Genomic DNA, 21037 nt, shown 5'->3' on the forward strand with positions numbered 1-21037 from the left:
TCACACTTTGTGTCACCCATTCTCAATCTATAGATGATATCCATTGCAAAAGCAAAACTTCAAATTTCCCCCACATCTTTCATGGTGAGCATGGATCACAAAACATCAATATTGTCACAAATTAAATCCTCAACTGCACACCCAATTGCATGTTTGAGGCCTCCTGTAAACACTAAAACTACTCATCGTCGTTCTCCAACATACCCATCATTGCACAAGCTTCCTTGAATATGGAATACAACACATGCCCAACAATTCTCAAATATTTATAAGATGTGCTCGCCCTACAAACATAAATAGCACCGTTCACCACATGGAGCACCAAAAACATCCATGCAATGGTATTATCTTTTTTTTTTAAATCCAAGCCCTTCTGCTTGCATTCCAAACCCATTGAGAAGGAAAATCTTGGTACAACAACATCCTTGCTTTTGAATATTGTTGATTGTAAGAAAACCATTTTCATGAGAGTGGACTTCCTAGCATTATGATTAGCAACCATATCTTGCACATCATCATCATCTTTGAAAACCAGTGTTTTCTCCTGGCAAATGGACTTGCAACCTCTGAATGTTAGGTGACTCATTGTATAGGTGAAAATCCAAAATACACCAAAATGCCTCGAAGGCAGACACATAGCAAGCATCAAGGTATCTATCAATCTCATCAATCATTTGAACTATAGCATTTGTACCGTAACCTTTTGGTTTCACAAATGCAAGTATAATTGTAGCTCTATCAAGGCCTCTATAAATGTATTTGTAAAGATACTTCATGGTTGTGATCGTGGAATATATCTCAATATTGATATGTGTATTATATTTCTTTGAAAGGTATAGATTATAGGGCACAACCCAATGATTATCAATGACACTATCCCTAATGTTCACATTTTTATCATCATCACATCTTCTATAAACAGGATAACCAGTTTTACAATAGTCTCATGAACGAGCTTCTTTGGGTACCCTTTTGTACACTTTCCTTCACTCATATTTGGACTATGTAAATTAAATGGTCTACATGGACCATCTATGTTACATCTAACCATTGTCTCATGCAATGTTAGAAATTTTTCTTTGTCCTATAGCTCTATGCAAGCTATTCTATCATAATGCTCTATTTTGAAAGGCTAAAATGCCTCTTTCAGAATCAATGACATATGAGAGTGAGGCAACCCCCTCTTTTGAAAGTCTACAACACTAACATATCGAGATATACTCCTAAACAATTTTTCCTTGATAAGTATGTCCATGAAATCAACATGCTTTGTATGAAATACGCGAAGTAGTAAAGTTGGGGCAACTATGTGTTGATTACCCTTGCAATAGTGCTAGTCTAATCTTTGGCCAATTTGGGTTGCATGTAAAAGTTATACAAAGATTTGGCTTCCTCTTTGCATGCACAATTCCCATAGCATCTTGATACAATTGATGCATGAACCTTGGACCACAATGAAAGAGGAAGGAATAACAATTATCTTACAAAAATTTGCCCCCATGACACAAATATCAACATTATCTACACCACAAACCATGTTAGCCAACAAACCCTAGTAAAGTTCTAAATGTAATATTCATTGATTCTGATGGCACCGTTGCAAGCCTGCATTGCTCAATACTACATTATACATCCACCATCCATTGTTGCAATAGCCTTGCTCCTCTCAGAAGACATGGATTTGAGTCATTGTGCACTTGAATATGGTATGCATAGAATTGCATTTTTGTAACACAAAAATGATTTGTTACTTGCTCTAAAATCACATCATCTTCCACATCACTATATGGAATCCTTGTGTGCCATCCATCTTCTCCACTTGGGAAAAGCAAGACATACAACATTGGCATATACACTCCATGCAAATTTGAGATTCGCACACACAATCCCTCCCATGTGTAGACATGGATATCACGATGTGGCTGAGCTCATCCTCATCACCATTCCCAAGTATACTTGCAAGACATACAACATTGGCATATACACCCCATGTAAATTTCAGATTCGCACACACAAGCCCTCCCATGTGTAGACATGGATATCACGATGTGGCTGAGCTCATCATCATCACCATTCCCAAGTATAATTGCAGCAACCTCATTTCCAAGAGGCATTGCATACTGCCTCAACATAGAATGGCTCTCTATAATCATCATCCTTGACTCCATAGCGTCATTATATTGACAAATAGCACCAATAGAGCCAAAAGCTTAAGCATAGATGTTGTAACCATGCATCATCTCTTGAAGTTGATGCAATAATTTAGGAATCGAGCTAGACATCACTTGCAATCAATTTGATAGTTCATGCTTTGTATCATACATGTACAGTTGCCTGAATCAAGGTCTTGATTCACACCTGGTGCAAAGAAAAATTCGAGCAATGCGATGATACATGGAGCCATGTATATGAAAAGTATATCCATTTCTAGTACTATCTATAAGCTCATCCACATGTCCCCCCATTATTGAAACAAAGGAAAGGGCAACTATTATACCCTTGGATATTATTTTTGAACTTATGACTATATCTATGATGACTATCTAACAAATTTTGCAAAAGTGGAGGAGGTTCTTGCAAAGATAGTAGTCTAATCTTACAATTTTACAACAATGTGTGCCAAATGTTTGAGAATGCACAATCCTTGTTTCCACATGCCAAAGCATCACGAAGTAATGGATGCATATTTATTGAGACTTTAATGGAAATCACTTTAGGATCTCTAAATGCCAATATATTCATTGAGGGATGGCTTTCCAACTCACACAAGACATGCAAAATGGAGCCAAAAATCTCATTTTTTGGGAAAAAAAGAGGTTTTGCGCTACAATGTCTCTTCCGGAACATCCATTTGCTCTTCTACAATCACTTGTTCTTCCTAAATAGCATTTTTGTTAAGCAATGTGCACCTCTCATTCAGAAATGGAGCTTCTTTCTCCACAACTTGGTCTCCCTTGGTCCGATGTTTATGTAGCCCACTAAGTAAGACATATAATAATTATAGCAATGATAAATGAATTTATAAAAACAAATAACAATCAATGATGTCTAACATATGGATGTTAAAATAACATTGCTCAAATCACACACACACGCGCGCACGTGAATTGAGTGAGAGCGAGAGCGAGAGTGAGAGATCATTTTAATCTAACATTACTCATAAAGAGAGAGAGAGAGAGAGAGAGAGAGAGAGAGAGAGAGAGAGAGAGTGTGTGTGTGTGTGTGTGTGTGTGTGTGTGAGGGTGGGGTGATTGTGTATGCATGTGTAATTGAGCAAATGATAATAGCAAGATGAAATCTTTAAATTTGCAATGATGACATCTCATCTTAGAAGTCCGAATAAAACAATTCAATAAAATAGTTCAACCATTCAGCAAAAGGAGTCTTTAATGTCTAACAATAGTGGATGTGTGCAATTTCTCGCTCATTTTTTATAGGCTTGTTAATTGTCCTAGGAATAACTTCAACTGCCCAAACCTTCCATCGCAGCATTGGCACATGCTCCAACATTGAAGAAATGGGCCACAATAGTCACACTAGCAAATCAAAGAGGCGACCTCTCAATGGTTTCGGCTTGAAGAAGCACATTCTCCACATCATGCAAGAGGCACAACTTTTGTATCTTGCACCATTGGCAGTGTCTAATATTGGATTAACTTCTTCCCATTAGAAGGTCTTCCAATGGTCCATAAAGGTATCTAGAAATATTTTCAACCAAACATAGCTCTTTCCAAAGCATGCCCACTTTGTTTAATAGCACACATATTAAGTAAGGCTTTTGAATACTTCTTTTTTAACATGGAGAACCACCCATTCATGCATGCAATGCATATTTGACTGTTTTGTGTGTAATTGAGTTGTGGCAACTTCACATGGACATGCTTGGTATAGGCATGCTCAAAACTATGTTCAAAAAGAAATCTCCATACTCCATTGTCACAATGTCCATGCAATCCATCTCAATAGGCTTTCTAAAAAAACAAAACAAACAACAATAAAATAATGAACCACACACCAATACAAATAATAAATATCCACATCTCAAAAAATAAGATGACAAATCTTTTGAAATTACCATCACAAAACTCTATCATCGACTGAGAATAGACCAAAAACCAATATAAGCTATCATTATTTGTTTTTTTTAAAATAAAGGGATAGAGCTCTAGAAATTATCATTACAAGTAGCAAGAAAAGGCACACATATCATTTGAATATAGTCCAAGAACTCTCCATGCTAGAAATTCTAAGTAACAAGAAGGCTACATTCAAGACAATCTACATCTCATCAAAGATTGCAATCCCTTGAATCTCTGAATACAAAATTTCAAGGATATAATTACTTGTCACAAAGTGGTCACATCCCCTCTCAACTAGGAGAAAGGCAGGGTATATCCAATCCCACATAGGGTGGGCCCTTGAGAAGAGTCCTCTCCCCAAATAACCTTCCATATATCATCAAAGATGATATGTGCAAACTGATTGGTTTTTGTAGTTGTAATCCATAGCCCCTTTACCTCTTGCATGACTTCAGAGGACCACACAATAAATATGGTCTCCACATAGGCATTCAAGTTTCCATAGTCCTTGGCCAAGCACTTGTAACTTTTTTCAAGAGATTTCAAGTGCCTTACACAATTGAGGTACTTTGTCATTGCCTTGTGAAGCAAATCCAACTCAACAATGCTGCTTTTTGATAGCTCCTCCATTACGGACTTTCAATATCCTACATGCATTTTTGCATGCTTGCTTAGAGCATGAAGATCCATTGGAACCCGATTAACATCCTTAGGCTCATTTGTTACACACCAACAGCCACCCACTAGCTTCATTGGCTCGAGCCAATAGAATTAAGGGGGAAAAAAAGGCTGCCCCCCTTACACACAGCAGACGCCCCCAATAGGTCCAAAGGGAGGGGGTATTGAATGCCCCCCATGCACCCTGTTTGGCTATCGACAGGGCAGGGGAGCTCCCCCATCCTCTTTCCTTTGTGAGGGTGTGAACCAATTAGTGTGAGATGTCAAGTCCCTCCATCTCCCTCCATCGCCAAGAAGTCATTGTGCGATTGTGTGCATATGTTCCTTCCATCACGTTTTTGCTTGCTATGCCCTACATCACATTTTTGTTGCACATCATCAAACGTAATCTCTAAGAAGAAGAAGCAAGCTAATCTCTAGTTCCAAACTCTGAAGAATTCCCAAAGAGAAGAAGAAACCTTGCAAATGTGAGTTTTCATGCCTCTTTTGTATTGCATGTTGATGCTTTCCATGTCTCTCTCTCTCTCTCTCTCTCTCTCTCTCTCTCTCTCTCTCTCTCTCTCTCATGCTAATCTTTGCACTTAGCTTGCATAAATCTTTGCACAAATTGATTTATGTATGCTTGATTATGCATAAAGTTATTTGCATAGAATGCATAGAATTGTTTATGTTTAAGCATGTTTATTCATGTAGACACTAGGCTAAATTGATCAATGCTCAATCTGTAAATTGAATTATGCTAAATTGGTTATGCATTGATTGGCTATGTGTAAATTCATTATGTATGCATTGATTATACATAAATTGATTATGTATAAACTAGTTGTGCATTGATTATTTATGCATCATTTGATTATGTATATAATTTTTATATGCATTGAAAATCTAGTGTGCCCATTCTCTCATTTACATGCATAATAGATGAATAGGTTATGTGTAAACTATGCATGGATAGACTGTGCATAAATATAAACAATACATAACCTGATAATGGATAGAGTATGGATGGACTATGCATAAACAATTATGCATCATTTGATTATATATACATAAATTATATTGCATTGAAAATTTAGTGTGCCAATTCTCTCATTTACATGTATAATCGATGAACAAGTTATGTGTAAACTATGCACGGATAGACTGTGCATAAACATAAACAATACATAAACTAATAATGTGGATAGAGTATGGATTGATCGTGTATAAATTGATTATGGATAGAACATGTATAGATTATGCATAGATTGATTATGCATGTATAGCCTATGCATGGATTGATGAAGTATAAATGATTATGTGCAATTTGATTAATCATTAATTGATGATGCATGAATTGTTTTAATGTAAACCCATCGTGTACAAATGAATGTACAATGAATCATGCATAAACTATTGATTATGCATAATTTAATCATGTTCAAACATATTTGTGTGGATCTTTTTCCATGTTGAAATTTATGATGTTTGAATTGGTTATGCATTAATTGAGTATGCATAATTTTATTATGTATACATTGATTATACATAAACTGGTTAGGTATATTGGTTATGCATTGATTGTTTATGCATAATTTGATTATGTATACAATTTTTATATTGTGTTGAAATATCCTTTATGTATGACATAGACATATCCCCAATGTTTTTTGCATGCCTCACCGTCTTTGTCAAACTCCGAAAATTGCTAGTTGTGTGGCTAGCTTGGACCAAATTTCCACTTCTTACTTTGGTGGCTTTGAGAACTCTACACTCATGGATCCTCGAATGTAAATGAGCTACACTGTCCATGCATCCTTCCATTGAGCAAACTATTTTTTTGTGGTTGCTGCATGAACTTGTGCCGGATGCGTTTTCCCAATTCTTTCCTTTCGTGCCCTCTTTGGTTTAGGAAGTTTTGGCGCATCAGACTCTGATGAAGTTTGCCATGGACATAGCTTGTTGGCATTTTTGGATTGTAGCACCATTAATACTTGGGTCTGAACCACATCAACCTCATCACGTGTGTCCTAGATTGCACCACAAGAACTTATTGCTTGTGGTCCTTGTTGAAGTGATGCCAAGGGGCCATGTTGAGGGCTATGTGAAATTGGGTGAAGAATTGTATTATTGTGCATTGTTGTAGGTCCCTCTACACCTAACTATCTTGGTTGTTGGAATAGTGTGAATTGAGGAGGGTGAGGAGTGATCATAACAAAAGAACAAGGTGCAACACTTGAATAGGTTATGTGCATTCACTTATCTTCTATTAATATGTTAATTACAGTATATGGATGGACTAAGAGGTTGATTAAAGTTTACATGGATGATCCATTAAAGTCGTCGACGTAGATTTTCTAACTTTATAAGCATTGCATATGCCAAGGCTATGCACTAGACTTTCATGGAAAAACATCCACACAAACATGTTTTAACATTATCAAATTATGCATAATTAGTTCAAATATAATAAATTTATGCACAATCTGTTTGTACATGATGGGTTTATACTAAAGTTTTTCCATGTAGGTTGATGCATGAATGCACACTTTGCTTTAAGCATTATGTTCACATCAAAGAATGCATGAATGTACAAGTCACTTTAAGCACTATCCACACATCATTTTATGCATTTTTTGTCATATTTTCTGACATATGAATGGACGATGAAAATCTTTTGATAATGTATCATCAGTGTTGTACTTGTTGTCATGGCAAGGTTTTAGCTACTATTAAGTGATTTGGATGATGGGACGATGACATGCAATTGCATGTTTAGTGCATGGCTCAAGGTTACGTTGCACATCAAGCCAGGATAGCTCATCGAAGGCATGATTGATGGTCATGTTGGGCTTATCCTAGACCACAAACTTTTAGGAGCAGGGGCTTTTGGGGAGTTATTCAAACTGAATGTTTAAAAGTAAGTTATGAGTTAGATGAAGTGCATTTGAATATCTCATCGTGATGTTAGCACCACAAATGCGATGTAAGGACATGAACTATCGAAGAGTAATACCTATTGAGAAGTGGGTTTATGTGGCTTTGCATCATTTGACGAGTAGCTCAAATTTGGGACTTATAATAGATTTATACAGAGTCTCAACATTGTTTACACAATTGACTATTCTGGACTTTTGTGATGTAAGAATATGAACAATCAAAGAGCAATACCTATTGAGAAGTGGGTTTGTGTGGCTCTGCATTGTTTGCTGACGAGTAGCTCAAATTTGGGACTTATAGAAGATTTGTATGGGATCTCAACATCATTTACACAATTGGCTGTTCTGGAATTTTGTGATACACTGGTTGCATCTACATTGCATGGTATGTACATAAAGTGGTCAACATCACAACAAATGCAAAAATATGTAGATGCATTTCAAGGCCTTCGGGGTATACCATTTGTTGATGGTGCATTAGATGGTAGTCATATACCCATCATTGCCCCAAGAGAAAATCATGAAGATTATTTTAACAGGAATGGCTTCCACTCAATTATTCTACAAATCATTGTGGCAGCCAATTGTGTTGTTTGGGACTAGAACATTGGCTAGACAGGTTCTATGCATAATTGGAATGTATTTCAATGTTTTGATTTAGTAAAATGATATGTAAACAAAGATTTGGGTCAATATTATCTACAAGGTGATTGTGCTTATCTTGCATGCTTTTGGATGATACCTCATTTCCAAGGTAGCAAGGATGGACTATCTCCAAAACATTATTATTGTGACAAAACATGGATCTTGGACATGGCTATGGTGGCTGAAATTCAAAGAACAAACTCATGGAGACATAGACTAGAACAATGACAATCACATAGGTTAATGAGGTTCCAAGATTAAGTGCTTGGACTCATGACCACAAACTTGTGTGTATAGATAATGACACTGACTCTTGACCAAGAACAAAAGTACAATCGCATTGCATTGAAAAGTGAACCAAGTACATGCCTTTATAGCTTTCTAGCAGCTCTACTCTCCTCACTGTGCTTATGGGATACAACTCTCCTCATCTTGCAGTATACATCATTTGACCTATTCCCAACACCACCCCTCAAATGATTAATTTCTACACTTGTTGGCTTTTGCCCCCCTACATGATAACATGGCTTGGGAGACTAGCCTATAGGCAGCCTAGTCAAGTCAAGCTTGAAATTTTACATTTTTGGCAAGGGTTTTTTTAATACAAATCCACTAAGGGAAAGAAAATATCCACTATGGGAAAAGATACAAAAAATTTATCTAGAATAATCTGTCAGAGTTTTTGATGGTGGCAGAAGCATCTTCTTCTTCATGCATAAACTAGCTTTGGTGGTGATCTTCTTGCACCTATTGTGCTCTCTTCTTGTGGAAACATTCACTGGCTACATGGCTAGTCTTGCCATAGTAATGAAAAATAATTTGGTCCTTGTTGCTGTTGGTGGTGAATCCTTGACCACGTCCTTTTGATGCATAAGTACCCTTGGTGTACAAGAGGTTATCTCCTTCCAGGCATGAAAGCCTTCTCCATTGAACTTGGCTATTTGTTCAAGCTCTGCCATGCTGATTAGCTTCAACAAACTAGCAAAAGAGTTGTAGTTCAATGTGTTAAGAGGCACAAGAAGATCAATGTCAGCTGACACTAGTTGAGTATCAATGGATACTATTCTTGAGTTTAATGTTGGATGTTGGTGCTTGATCTGCTTCTTGCTTGATGATTTGAAGTGTTGATCTTGCTAGGAATTGGGTTCAGTCTTAGATTAGAGTGGCAGTGAGTTCATTGTACTAAGAGGAGTGAGAAAATGAAGTGGGAAAGGAGCTTGATGTTGAAAGCTATGGCTTCCAGTTCTAGGGTTTCTGCAACAGCCTGGTTTTTTGCTTATAGCAGATAGAGGAAGGGATCATTTGGCATGAAACTTTAGTGGAAGGTAGCTTGGTTAGTGACCTTTGAAATCCCTATGGTGGCTACCATGATTGCACTATGTACTGCGAGCATAGCTGTACGAACTGTCACACCATTGGAGATTGCGTTGTTTCTGGAAATCACACGATGCCGCCTTTTGAAAAAACCAATGTCGAGGTCCAACGTGCCAATGAGAAGTGGCCAAAGTTAGGAAAGCTAGCCACAGAAGAAAGTTTGTAAAAATATGGCCTGTAGTGTGAGATCCAGGAGCTCAAAAATAACAAGGTCTGGCTAGCTATGGCAGACAGAAGTACAGTGTGTGAAGATGAAGTAGAAGATGAACTCAAATGCTTGAACTGAGTTGACCATAGATTGTGATGGATTGAGAGAGCAGTGAGGAAAACTAGAACATTGATACCATGTGACAAAACATGGATCTTGGACATGGCTATGGAGGCTGAAACTCAAAGAACAAACTCATGGAGACATAGACTAGAACAATGACAATCACATAGGTTAATGAGGTTCCAAGATTAAGTGCTTGGACTCATGACCACAAACTTGTGTGTATAGATAATGACACTGACTCTTGACCAAGAACAAAAGTACAATTGCATTGCATTGAAAAGTGAACCAAGTGCATGCTTTTATAGCTTTCCAATAGCTCCACTCTCCTCGCTGTGCTTATGGGATACAACTCTCCTCATCTTGTAGTACACATCATTTGACCTATTTTCCAACAATTATTGGAATTACATACAATCAAATAGTCGTATACTAGTTGAAAGAGCATTTGGAACCCTTAAAGTGCAATTTTGTATATTATTGAAGAGATGTGATATGGTTTTACAAAATGTCCCAAAGGATGGTAGCATGCCTTATTCTACACAATATATGTGTTGTGCATGGAGATAGCTTTGATTATATATGGATACATGAAGCAACAATGGAACTTGAGAAAGAAAGTAATGTACCTCGTCAAGACATGGCCCAACAAAACATTTTAAGGAATGGATTAGGAGAGGCTACTATGCTAACAAACATAGGTACCATGCAAGCAATTCAAAGAGCTCAATTAGTGGACTAGCACCAAGATCATAAACTTGGAGGAGTAGCTCGAAGAGACAATGTTGCTCAAACCATGTTTCAAGAGAGGGTGAATACAAATGTGATAACAGTATCTGGTGATTCTGACTTTGTGGAGGAGATTCACGATGAAGACAATAATGAATAAACTTTTGTAGCATCTACATTATAGGTGGGAAGGTGGAAAGAGGGGTGGTGTGCCGATAAATTTTCCCTCTTTCCACCTTCCTATAGAGAGCTTAGTAGAGCCATGCCTCAACAGCATGGTGAAGTGGTTCAACTCCCCTATTCTTTATTTCAATACTAATTATTATGTCTACAATGATCATTTATGTCAATAATATGTGTTTTGTGAATTGTGTCCCTATTTGTGTCAACAAGGTGAACTTGTGTTATCTAGCATAAATGATTGTGTTAATTAGGTATTCAAATATTAATTATTATGTCAATAATGATCAACATTGATTATTATGCCACTAATACAAGCTTGACTAATGCACATCTATAGTGTTAATTCGTTCACATGTGATTAGGGGATCTAATTTGGGAAGCGTCCAGTGTACATGTGGTGGTCGAGGTATAAACGATTGTAGACGGATGGTGGCTAACACTTACTCACTAGGAAATGTGTTCACTACCCAATGTGTAAGTAGGTGGTGGGATAGCCAAGTCGACTTTTCCTATGCCCACCAATTGGATGTAGTAACTTTGCATGCATGCATGCACACACGCACGTGCGTGCACACACACACATGAACATAAGGGACCTTGATGAATAATTTTGAAAACTTGACAAAGGAGGATGAAATGAATCTTAACAATTTGATGGATTCATCAAAATCCATCATTAAAACTTTATTCCAACATGTTGGTATCCAATTTCAGAATGAAAACCCAAGACCTAAGAAGTACTTGGATTTTGATACTCCTACTCCTTTTGATAGGACCAAAAGGAAAGTCTTGGTTTCACATGACTCTTGTAATTGTCATCAATATTCTACTTCCTTTTACTTCAAGGATTATGGGAATGTTGGTACCACCAATTTGGATATTATAACATATATATAATTGAGAAGCAATTAATCGTAGTAAAACAAAATAAGCCTTAATCTTAGGATTTATTGATATTCTCAAACTCTTGGGATTGAATGTCCACAAATATCTGGCTAGATTCAAGTACTTCATTGACAATAAACTACAAGGTATACCTACCTTGGAGCAAGTCATCCATGACATTGGCCATTACTCCTGCGACATAAACGAACTCCTAGATTACTTCTATATAGTTGGCATAGATAAGGGTGGTAATATACAAGAAACTAGTGATGCTCCTTGCGGACTATATATTCTATTTCCTAGACTTCCTAAGTGTGAACTTTGACATTTGTGCCTTTATTGATGACACGTAAAGGATATCTAAGTCAGTAATTAGAAATGATAAGAAAGATAACCTTCCCTTTCTTACATGCACCTTTAAAGCACATAAAAATGAATTTCAGTGGCTCACCAATGTGACTAGCTCTATCTATAGTGATGGCACAAATAATGTTACCATCATTTTAGAAACTTGTAAAGAGGTCATGATGAATCTAGTAGGAATACTTAACAAGAAAATCTACTTATCTTTTGGATTACATATTTAGTCCTTTTAGCTTGTTAATTCCGTGTAAAAAGCTTTTATCAAATTTCCTAATACTACTTTTAGTTGTTGTTCGGCTGATATTGTAAAATGCTATGTGAATATACCACATCACGGGGAATTCGGGCTATTAGATATATTTGGGAAAATGATTTCACTAGCCTTCAAGCATTGCAAGGCTAAATTTTTGGCCATTGACCCAACATGAAAAAAGCGTGTTGGACAAGCCAATATAAGGAAAACTGGCAATGTCACGATATACCAATGGGGTTCAACTATTCCCTCATGTGGTGTAACCTCTATCTCTACTTTTTTAAGAACAATTTTTGTAAAAGGCTTGCCATGGAAAATAGACTTGATATCTTGAAGCCCTTCCAACATGCATATAGATTCTATGATGATCTACTTCTAATAAATATTCCCAAACCCACCATCTTTCTTAATTAACAACATACCTCAATATTTTCTATTTACCCTGGTGTCCCCTTCAAATTTGACATCTCATCGAATTGCTTCCATTTCTTCCCTAGTGGGCACTTTGTATCTCTGGAAACCCACTTTCTGAATATGCTTATTAATTTCTCACCTAAGGCTTTGGTCATTGAAACATATTATAAAAATGAAAATTTACTCTTTAATTGTATTCACTACATTCATAGGAGTAGCAACAACTGACCATCAGGCTAGTCAAATAAGGTGATAATATCCCACATCGGACCTATTATCTATATCAAAAAACCTAGCACATATTGCAATGGTACACATCAAGACCCTAGTCCATAGACTTGCTTCCAATGGCTTTGAAAAATCATGCTTATGGTGACTTATAGTCGGGTATTTAAAGATTGATCGACCATCGCTTAATTTGGATTTAGCTCAATTAAGAGCACTTTATAAGACCAAACTTAGCATGTACTTGTGGTCACTACATATGATAGATGGACTCTTAATACATTTCATCTCCTAGTCATAACCCCAATGTTAATGCTTAATGGGTGCATCATTATTATAGCTTCAAAGCTTTCATAACTATGGGATTGTTGTAGTTATTGAAATACATCATGTTGATACTCTTACCCCCTCTTTATAACTACCATGGTATTAGTTACCCTAATGATTGATGACTTGAGACCCCCTTGGCTCTAAATATTTAGTATATTACCTTTGTCCCCACTATTATTGTTTAACATTTCAATTACATTATAAATCCCTTGATTGATAAAGTAACGTGATAGTTTGCTAATTCTTTAAACTACAAACTAGTGTTACATATTTAATATAACACCTTGGTCGTTAATGTTAATGCTAAAGTCTTAGTATGGCTTAATAAGTTAGATCTCATGGTCAATATAGGTGATTCTACCCTCTTAAAAGCCATAGCAGTATTATGTTGTTATTGATCCTATGATAATTTGACATTTGATGCAATCCCATACAAGCATACCTTAGTTGGCTCCCCAATAACCCTAACCCTAGGCACTTGATTATTAAAAACCCTCCCTAACTCATTAGTCTCTCCCTTTTTTGGAACTACTATCATGGTTACCCGCTTGGTTACCCCCCACCTCCTTCTCTCACTATATTATTTATTTATTGTTGATGCCTTGGCTATGATACAAAGCTGTCCTTGTCAAAAAGGTAAATATGATATAGTTATCTTGCATTCACTTGCTGAAAATCGGTTTCCCTACTGACATGCAGGATGTGTCTGATTTTGGTGGGATGGTTTTTTGTAATAACATCATGGCTTGGACCCATGGCATTGGCATAACTTCTGTTATGTGGGTGCCAGTTGTTAGATAGAAATGGTAAGCTCCTACCATGGGTCCATGATGATCTATTTTGTGCAACAACTATTCTCTACACACCTTGATCTTTCCCCTGAACAAATGCATGCTGATTGATCTGAATATCTAAACTTGGGGATATTTTGTTATTACTCTGTTTGGTTTTGGTGGCTTATAACTATCGATGATCCATAAATTGTTTATGTGGCCTTAAAAAAGTGTTATATCTTAGTCTAAATGATTATGAAAAATGGCAGCAATGATCTCCCCTCTATTTGAGCATATCTCTAGTTATGTTACTGCATGGATTTATATATACTGTTATCCTAAATGGTTTACGTTTGATGTAGGGATGATATAAAATTTCCTCCCCCATGGTAGAAGTTTTTCTATTTAACCCATTAAGGCTAATCATCCCTTTGTTATATGTAACATTTTCTTTTTCTTTAATGTATGTTGAAGAAAATATATATGGTTTATATCTATTATAGTCTGATTTTCGGATGTATTTTTGTCGGACTGCATAAGAAAGGTAGTTTTGAATTATTTATGTTATAGGAAAACTGATGTAGGTGTCTTTGGAAAATTTTAATGATACATGACTATATTAGGCCATGATGGGGCTTTATTCACCCTTTGTCCTTGTGAGGATTGGACTTGCCCCTCTTAACAAGTCCATGATATGACTAGGCCAACTTATCCTTTAGCCCACTTCTACAAATGCTTGCTCTTGACTATGTCATGAGTTCTCATTGATAATATGCCTTTAATCTTGAACACATAATTATTGGACTATGATGGGGTTCTAAGCACCCCTACTCCTGATACAAATTGATTTTCGTCCAATTAGCAAGCCTAATCCAATGCATGACATAACCCTATTTATATTCCCAAAATACTGTTTGAAAATCAACTCTTATGTAGTTAAGACAAATGATAGGGTATCTTATTACCGTTAGTCTTTATAAAAGTAGATTATATTTTCACTTACACCTAACCTGGCTCATGATGTGAGTATATTGTACACATAAACTAGCTTTATTTGTGTTTTTTTTTTTGCTCCAACCTCTCTTATGTTTAATTGACCATGATGGGGTACCTCATAGCCGCTAGTCATATATACGTCAAATTCCATCTCCCTTTACTTTTTTCATGCTCATGATGAGACAAATTATAATACACATAAACTATCTATTTAATGTTGATCTTCTCTAATTTATGATATAGTTCTCCTCTATAAATACTTATCCTCAACTTTGTAATAAATAGTAATTGAAAATTAGGCTCTACTCTTGAATCCATTAGACCATGATCCTTTTGTAAATTGAAGTTGGTCCATTTTAGCAAGTCTAATTTCACTCATGTCATGATTAGAATTATGTACATATCAACTCTTAACATGTCTTATGGAATGAAAATAATGATAGCATACTTCAATACCATTAGCCTCCAAAAAATTTGATTGAATATTTCATTTGTACCTATCCTGGCTCATGATAGGATTGGTTTGGTACTCATAAACTAGCACTATAAGATAAGGTTTTTTTCTGTTCCACCCACTTCTTATATGGTTGACCATAATAGTCTACCTCATCGCCCCTAGTCATATACTAATTTGATTCAATTCTCCTTTCACGTCTTTCATGCTCATGGTGGAATAACACTTATAAAATATCACTATAATGTAAACCTTCTCTAAATATTTTATGAACCTAACTTTAATAGATATTGTTTTTCTCTAATATATGCCAATGATGTCTAGTGAAAATCCATTTTAATGGTAAGTTTTCACCTAAGGTAAGGATGAGTAAATCTTCTCCCTAACCCTCCAATAACTTGAAACCTAGTTCTTCCTTTACACATTTATAGTAAGTATATGGCCAAATGGTGTATCTTTCCTAACCTTAAAATCCCCCTTAATTATAAACCTACCTAATCCTTGTTACTAGCCCACATATTTAACGAGAAATGAGATTATATTTATGAAACTCAATAAGCTCTCCTTGTTTGCCTAATATGGCTTAAAGGAGGAAAAAACTTACCCATGGCATTACACTACTCCTTCCCATGAAGAGCCATCTCATATTAACACGTTGTCTTCTCTCACCTATGGCCTATATAAACTACTTCTAAGGCCATCTCATTCTCCACCATCTTATACAACTCATACCTTTGCATACTTTTAGCTCAAAGGATGACTACCTCTCATCAACAACTTGAGAAGTATCATGGACATGGACAATGTACACTTGTTCTACGAGGGTGACAATGATGGTAACTAGATATTACCATTGACACTTGCAACACATGACTATTTATTTAGTTCTTACTAATAGGCCTCTTGTTCAGTTTTGTAGGTAATAGGTGATACCCTTATCTCATGAATGCATGTTAACCCTAAGTTGAGATGGTGGAAAAAGGAAGGAAAAAGCAGAAAAAAACATGGAAAAAGAGCAAAGACACGCAGGTGACCTCCAAAACTAAGATGGGGCAAAAAGCGCAATTTTAAATGAAGGGCACCTCAGAAAACTTGGAAAACTCTTGTAAAAGAGCGCCAGGCTCCCTCCTGTGCCAATTGTAAAATACTAGACGGGTGTAGGCTAGAGGCATAAGGCTAGAAGAGGGAAATGGAAAAAAGACCTTGCCACAAGGGTTGGTCATGTAAAAAAGGGATGGGTGCCCATGGGATTTTAGGGTTTGTATATATAAAGTTCAAAAAGTGAATGAGAGCTCATTCTTTGGTGTGTGGCTAACAAGACTTCTTCTTCTTCACTTCTCCTCATCTTCTTATTGCTTGTGTGTGGTCTTAAGAGAGGGAGTGTGAGAGTGTGAGGGAGTGAGTGTGTGAGCGTGTGAGAGTGAGGGATCAAGAGGGTGAAGCTCTTCACCATCTCCTCTCCTCTTCTCCTCTTCTCTTCTCTTTTCTTGCGCGCGCGGCTATGGAGGATGGAGCTTGGAGATGGAGGAGGCTTGAGGATGCTTGAGCTCACATCTAGGATCATATAGCTACCGGGGTGTGTGAGAGAGGAGGCAACTCGTATCGGCATCAAGGTAAGCTCACTACACTCATAGGATCGACGGCGCGTCGGCTAGGTGAGAGATAGCCATTAGAGCTCTCTTGGAACGCTTGAAACAATAAGCGGTCCGTGGGTCTTGGCGGTTGAGCGAAAGCTCCCACATTTTGGTTCCGTTGCCGGGACCAACGGATTCAAGCTTGAGCACTTGCGCGCCTCATATCGAGCATCGAAGTAAGGGATTCATTCCCGAAACGGAGCTTGAGATAGGTAGGAAGTTTGGGTGTTTTTAATCTTCAAAACAAGTAAGTATTTTGGTATATTTTGTTTGTTTGATGATTGGGAAACATGGAGAAATTATTTCAGTTTTTTGCTTTCGATTCTTGTTGCATTTAGAGTAGGTTAGGATTAGGAAATCGCACTGGAAAAGGGTAGGGTTTACTGTTGCAAAGCAGGGCAAAAATCGTGGAAAACTTGGCAAAAAGCTCGCTTGTGATGCTTGAGATCAGCAAGTGAGTGATTGGGGGCATCAACACCATACCCGGAAAGGGACATAAGAGCCAAGAGGCCAATGTAGAGCTCATTTGTGACCATTTCAAAGAGAGAGAGAGAGAGAGAGAGAGAGAGAGAGAGAGAGAGAGAGAGAGAGAGAGAGAGAGAGAGAGAGAGAGAGAGAGAGAGAGAGAGAGAGAGAGAGAGAGAGAGAGAGAAAGAGAGAGAGCTATCGGCCGATTCGATCCGATTGCACCATCGACGAGCCTACCGCTCTATTCAGGTATATGAATCCTTTCCCCTACCCCCCTAGATAGGATCTGGAGGTTGGTGCTTGCTATGATTGAGTGAATCGCAAGAAATGAGTGAAATCAAACTCTTGCTGTTGACGTTGCGCCGCGTTCGGCCCGTCCGAGCGGTCGCTTCAGGGCCGAGTCCTAGCGGCCCTCGACCCTTTTGTATTCGGCCCACTCGGCCCAGACTTACTCGGCTCGTTTGAGTCGACCATTCGGACCATTTGGCCCTCGGCCGTCCGACCCAAACCATCCGAGTGACCCCGTTCGAGTGAACTCATCCGAGTGACCTCATCCAAGTGTGCGCCTCGGCCCGTTCGAGTCTACCTTGTCCGAGTCCCAAATTCAGTCCTTGGCCCATGCGCCTCGACCCATCCGAGTGACCCACTCGGACCCTACAATTCGGACTAGCTGGGCTGAGTGAAATTTTTTATCAAATTCTCAAAAATTTGACCTGACCCGACTGGAGCTCAGCAGCGCAAACTGTCTAAAGTCCTTCTGACACCCAGAAGTCGATTCTGGCACTTGGAATAGACGCAATCGTAGGGAGCAGCCGCTTGGCAGCTTGAAGTAGGCAGCAGTGAGACCCAGAGACCTAGACTCAAAGCGCTAAGCAGTTAAAACCTGATTGGCCAAGAACAAACGAGGCAACATACTAGAAAGACCCTGAACCCTATCAAGGCAGCCAAAAAATTGACCAACAAGCCTATCAGGCCTGAAACAAAGCGAGAGTACATAAGACGCTTCGAGGTCGTTTGCTGCACTTACCTTGAATTTCTGCACTTGAATGCACTTAAAGAAATTGAAAGCCTAGTTGAGCACAAGTGCACTAGGAGCGACACGCACGCTGAGTGACCATAAATTGAGGATTGTAACTCACTCAGATAAACCACTCAAGGAACCCACTAGTAGGCGAGATCCCAAGACGTAGACAAACCATCAACGCGCGAAGTAGGACCAAGCAGGTGGCGTCAATGACATGGATCTGACAAATCCACTCAACCCGATCAACAGCTTGGAGGAGCACAACAACACAACTATGGTAGAAGAAGGCTCAGACCATAGGTCTAATGAGGAACTCGACTTAAACGTCTTCTTGGAGGCTATTCAGCAGCTGGTCAGCGGGCTACGATGCACTCACCTGGTACGAGCACCGCGGTAGGACGGTAGACTCTATCATCGCAGACCTAGAAGAAGAGAGGAATCTAGCTGCAAGGCTTTGCAAAGCATAGTCGAATACAATAGGGATTAGTAGGCTAGGAGCCAAAGGCGAAGCACGGAGTTGCGTGAGGTACAACGAGTGCTAAACTTAGCAGGAAGAAATTGAACAGATCACGAGAGAGCCCTAGAAGGAGACTTGACATTGAGCGGCTTCTCATGAAGCGGCTGTTAGATAATATGGCAGCAGAGCAAAGTGCTGCGGCACTAGCGACATCTCTGCTCGCGAGATTAGGAGCGAACCAAGGCTCAAAGAGCCAATCTAAAATCCCTATCATTGCTAAGCAACTCGACAAATACCAACCCCACGATGATCCATACAGCTTTGTAGAGCAGTTTGAACAAGTCTGCGAAGCCAACGGCCTCAATGACCTGACTCAACGCTCTCAAGCATTTGGGCTCTACTTAGGTGACAAGGGAAGGACTTAGTATACAAGCCTAGATGCGCCAACTTCAGTGGCCTCAAGGGTCTTTTCATTAAGAGATTTGCCGAGCCTAGATACTCCGACAATCTGCTAGTACGCTTGATGAATGTCAAGCAGAAAGAGAAGGAGGACATTCGTGACTACGTAACCCACGTGAGGAGTCTCTTCAAGAGAATCCCTATGGGCGAGTGACCGACTGAAAGAGCAGTTTTGATTGTATTCATCAGCGGAATTCAAGATGAGGAGTTATATAAGGCTTTGGCAGGCAAATCGAGCTTGCAGCGAGATGCGCCAGCTAGAGTGTTTGAGGAAGCCATCAGAATCGATGATCAAATGAAGGAGCGGAGCTCCAGGAGCGCGAACCTAGAAGAGACCAACTCGTGAAGCTCAGAGAGAGCGTTAGCCTCTAGTGAGCGATCGGTCCCATCATCCCAAGATAAGGGAAAGGCCATTGAGATGAACCAAGACTCGGCTGATGTAAAGATGTAGTTAGCCAGGTTGCAAGACATGTTGAGACAATCAACACGCCCACATGTCCAATGCGTGTACTGTGGCAGAAACCACTTACCAGCCGAGTGTCAAGACCCTAGGTCAAGACCTTGTGCTAACTGCGGTAGGTTCGGTCATGACATCGCGCATTGTAGATTACTAAGAAGACTTCTGTATTCATAACCCTACGGCCAGCCTTACCTAGCGAACAGGCCGCATCCATTCTTCAGAAGGGGAGCCCCATTAGCCCTTCTTGCACCTAACGACATTAAGACAATTGTTCCTAGGATGGACATAAACCCTACTGGCATACCCAGACCACCTAGTCCTTATGTGACCCATCTACTGAGCGATGCTCCAATCCACTATGTGAAAGAACCAAATGAGGAAGAAGCTTATATATGCCCTTACGTCTTATAGGACGATGAGGGCAATGCTGTCCTCATGAATTATCACCCCGTGCTGGTGATGGTGTTAGGAAGAGGACGAGGTAGAGGCCTAGGAGGGCAGATGCAGGATCCAATCACCTGTTGGACTTGTGGTCACCCAGGTCATGTCTCATCACGCTGGCCTGAAAGGGAGTAGCAAAACAGAGACAAGGCTGACCAAAGGTGTGCTGAGTGCGGAATCACTCATCTCTTTGCCGATTGCCCAAAGCAAAAGCCGTCTTCTAGCTCAGCCTGTCCTGTTGGGGCTGTTTGAAGTCGAGAACCTCGATGGGGAGGTGACACCTATTTCGTTACGGGTCATGACATTTTCCCAGACAAAGCAGGTCGGCATGTCACTGCCAGGACCTAGCAACCTTGACATAGCTTCAATAGGGAAGAAAAGTCACAGGCGGAAGAAGAAGAGGTCGGAAGCTAAAATCGCATTAAAAATGGAGAGTGCTACAACTCTGCCTACTGGAAAGAAGATATCTGACATGTAGAGGTAGAGTTTTCAATCCCTAAGATAGCCGAAAAGGGAAGCGCTAA

This window comes from Lygodium microphyllum, chromosome 17 (genome assembly GCF_053477565.2).
Source record: "Lygodium microphyllum isolate KBCC chromosome 17, Lygodium_microphyllum_v1.1.10, whole genome shotgun sequence".
NCBI lineage: Eukaryota > Viridiplantae > Streptophyta > Polypodiopsida > Schizaeales > Lygodiaceae > Lygodium > Lygodium microphyllum.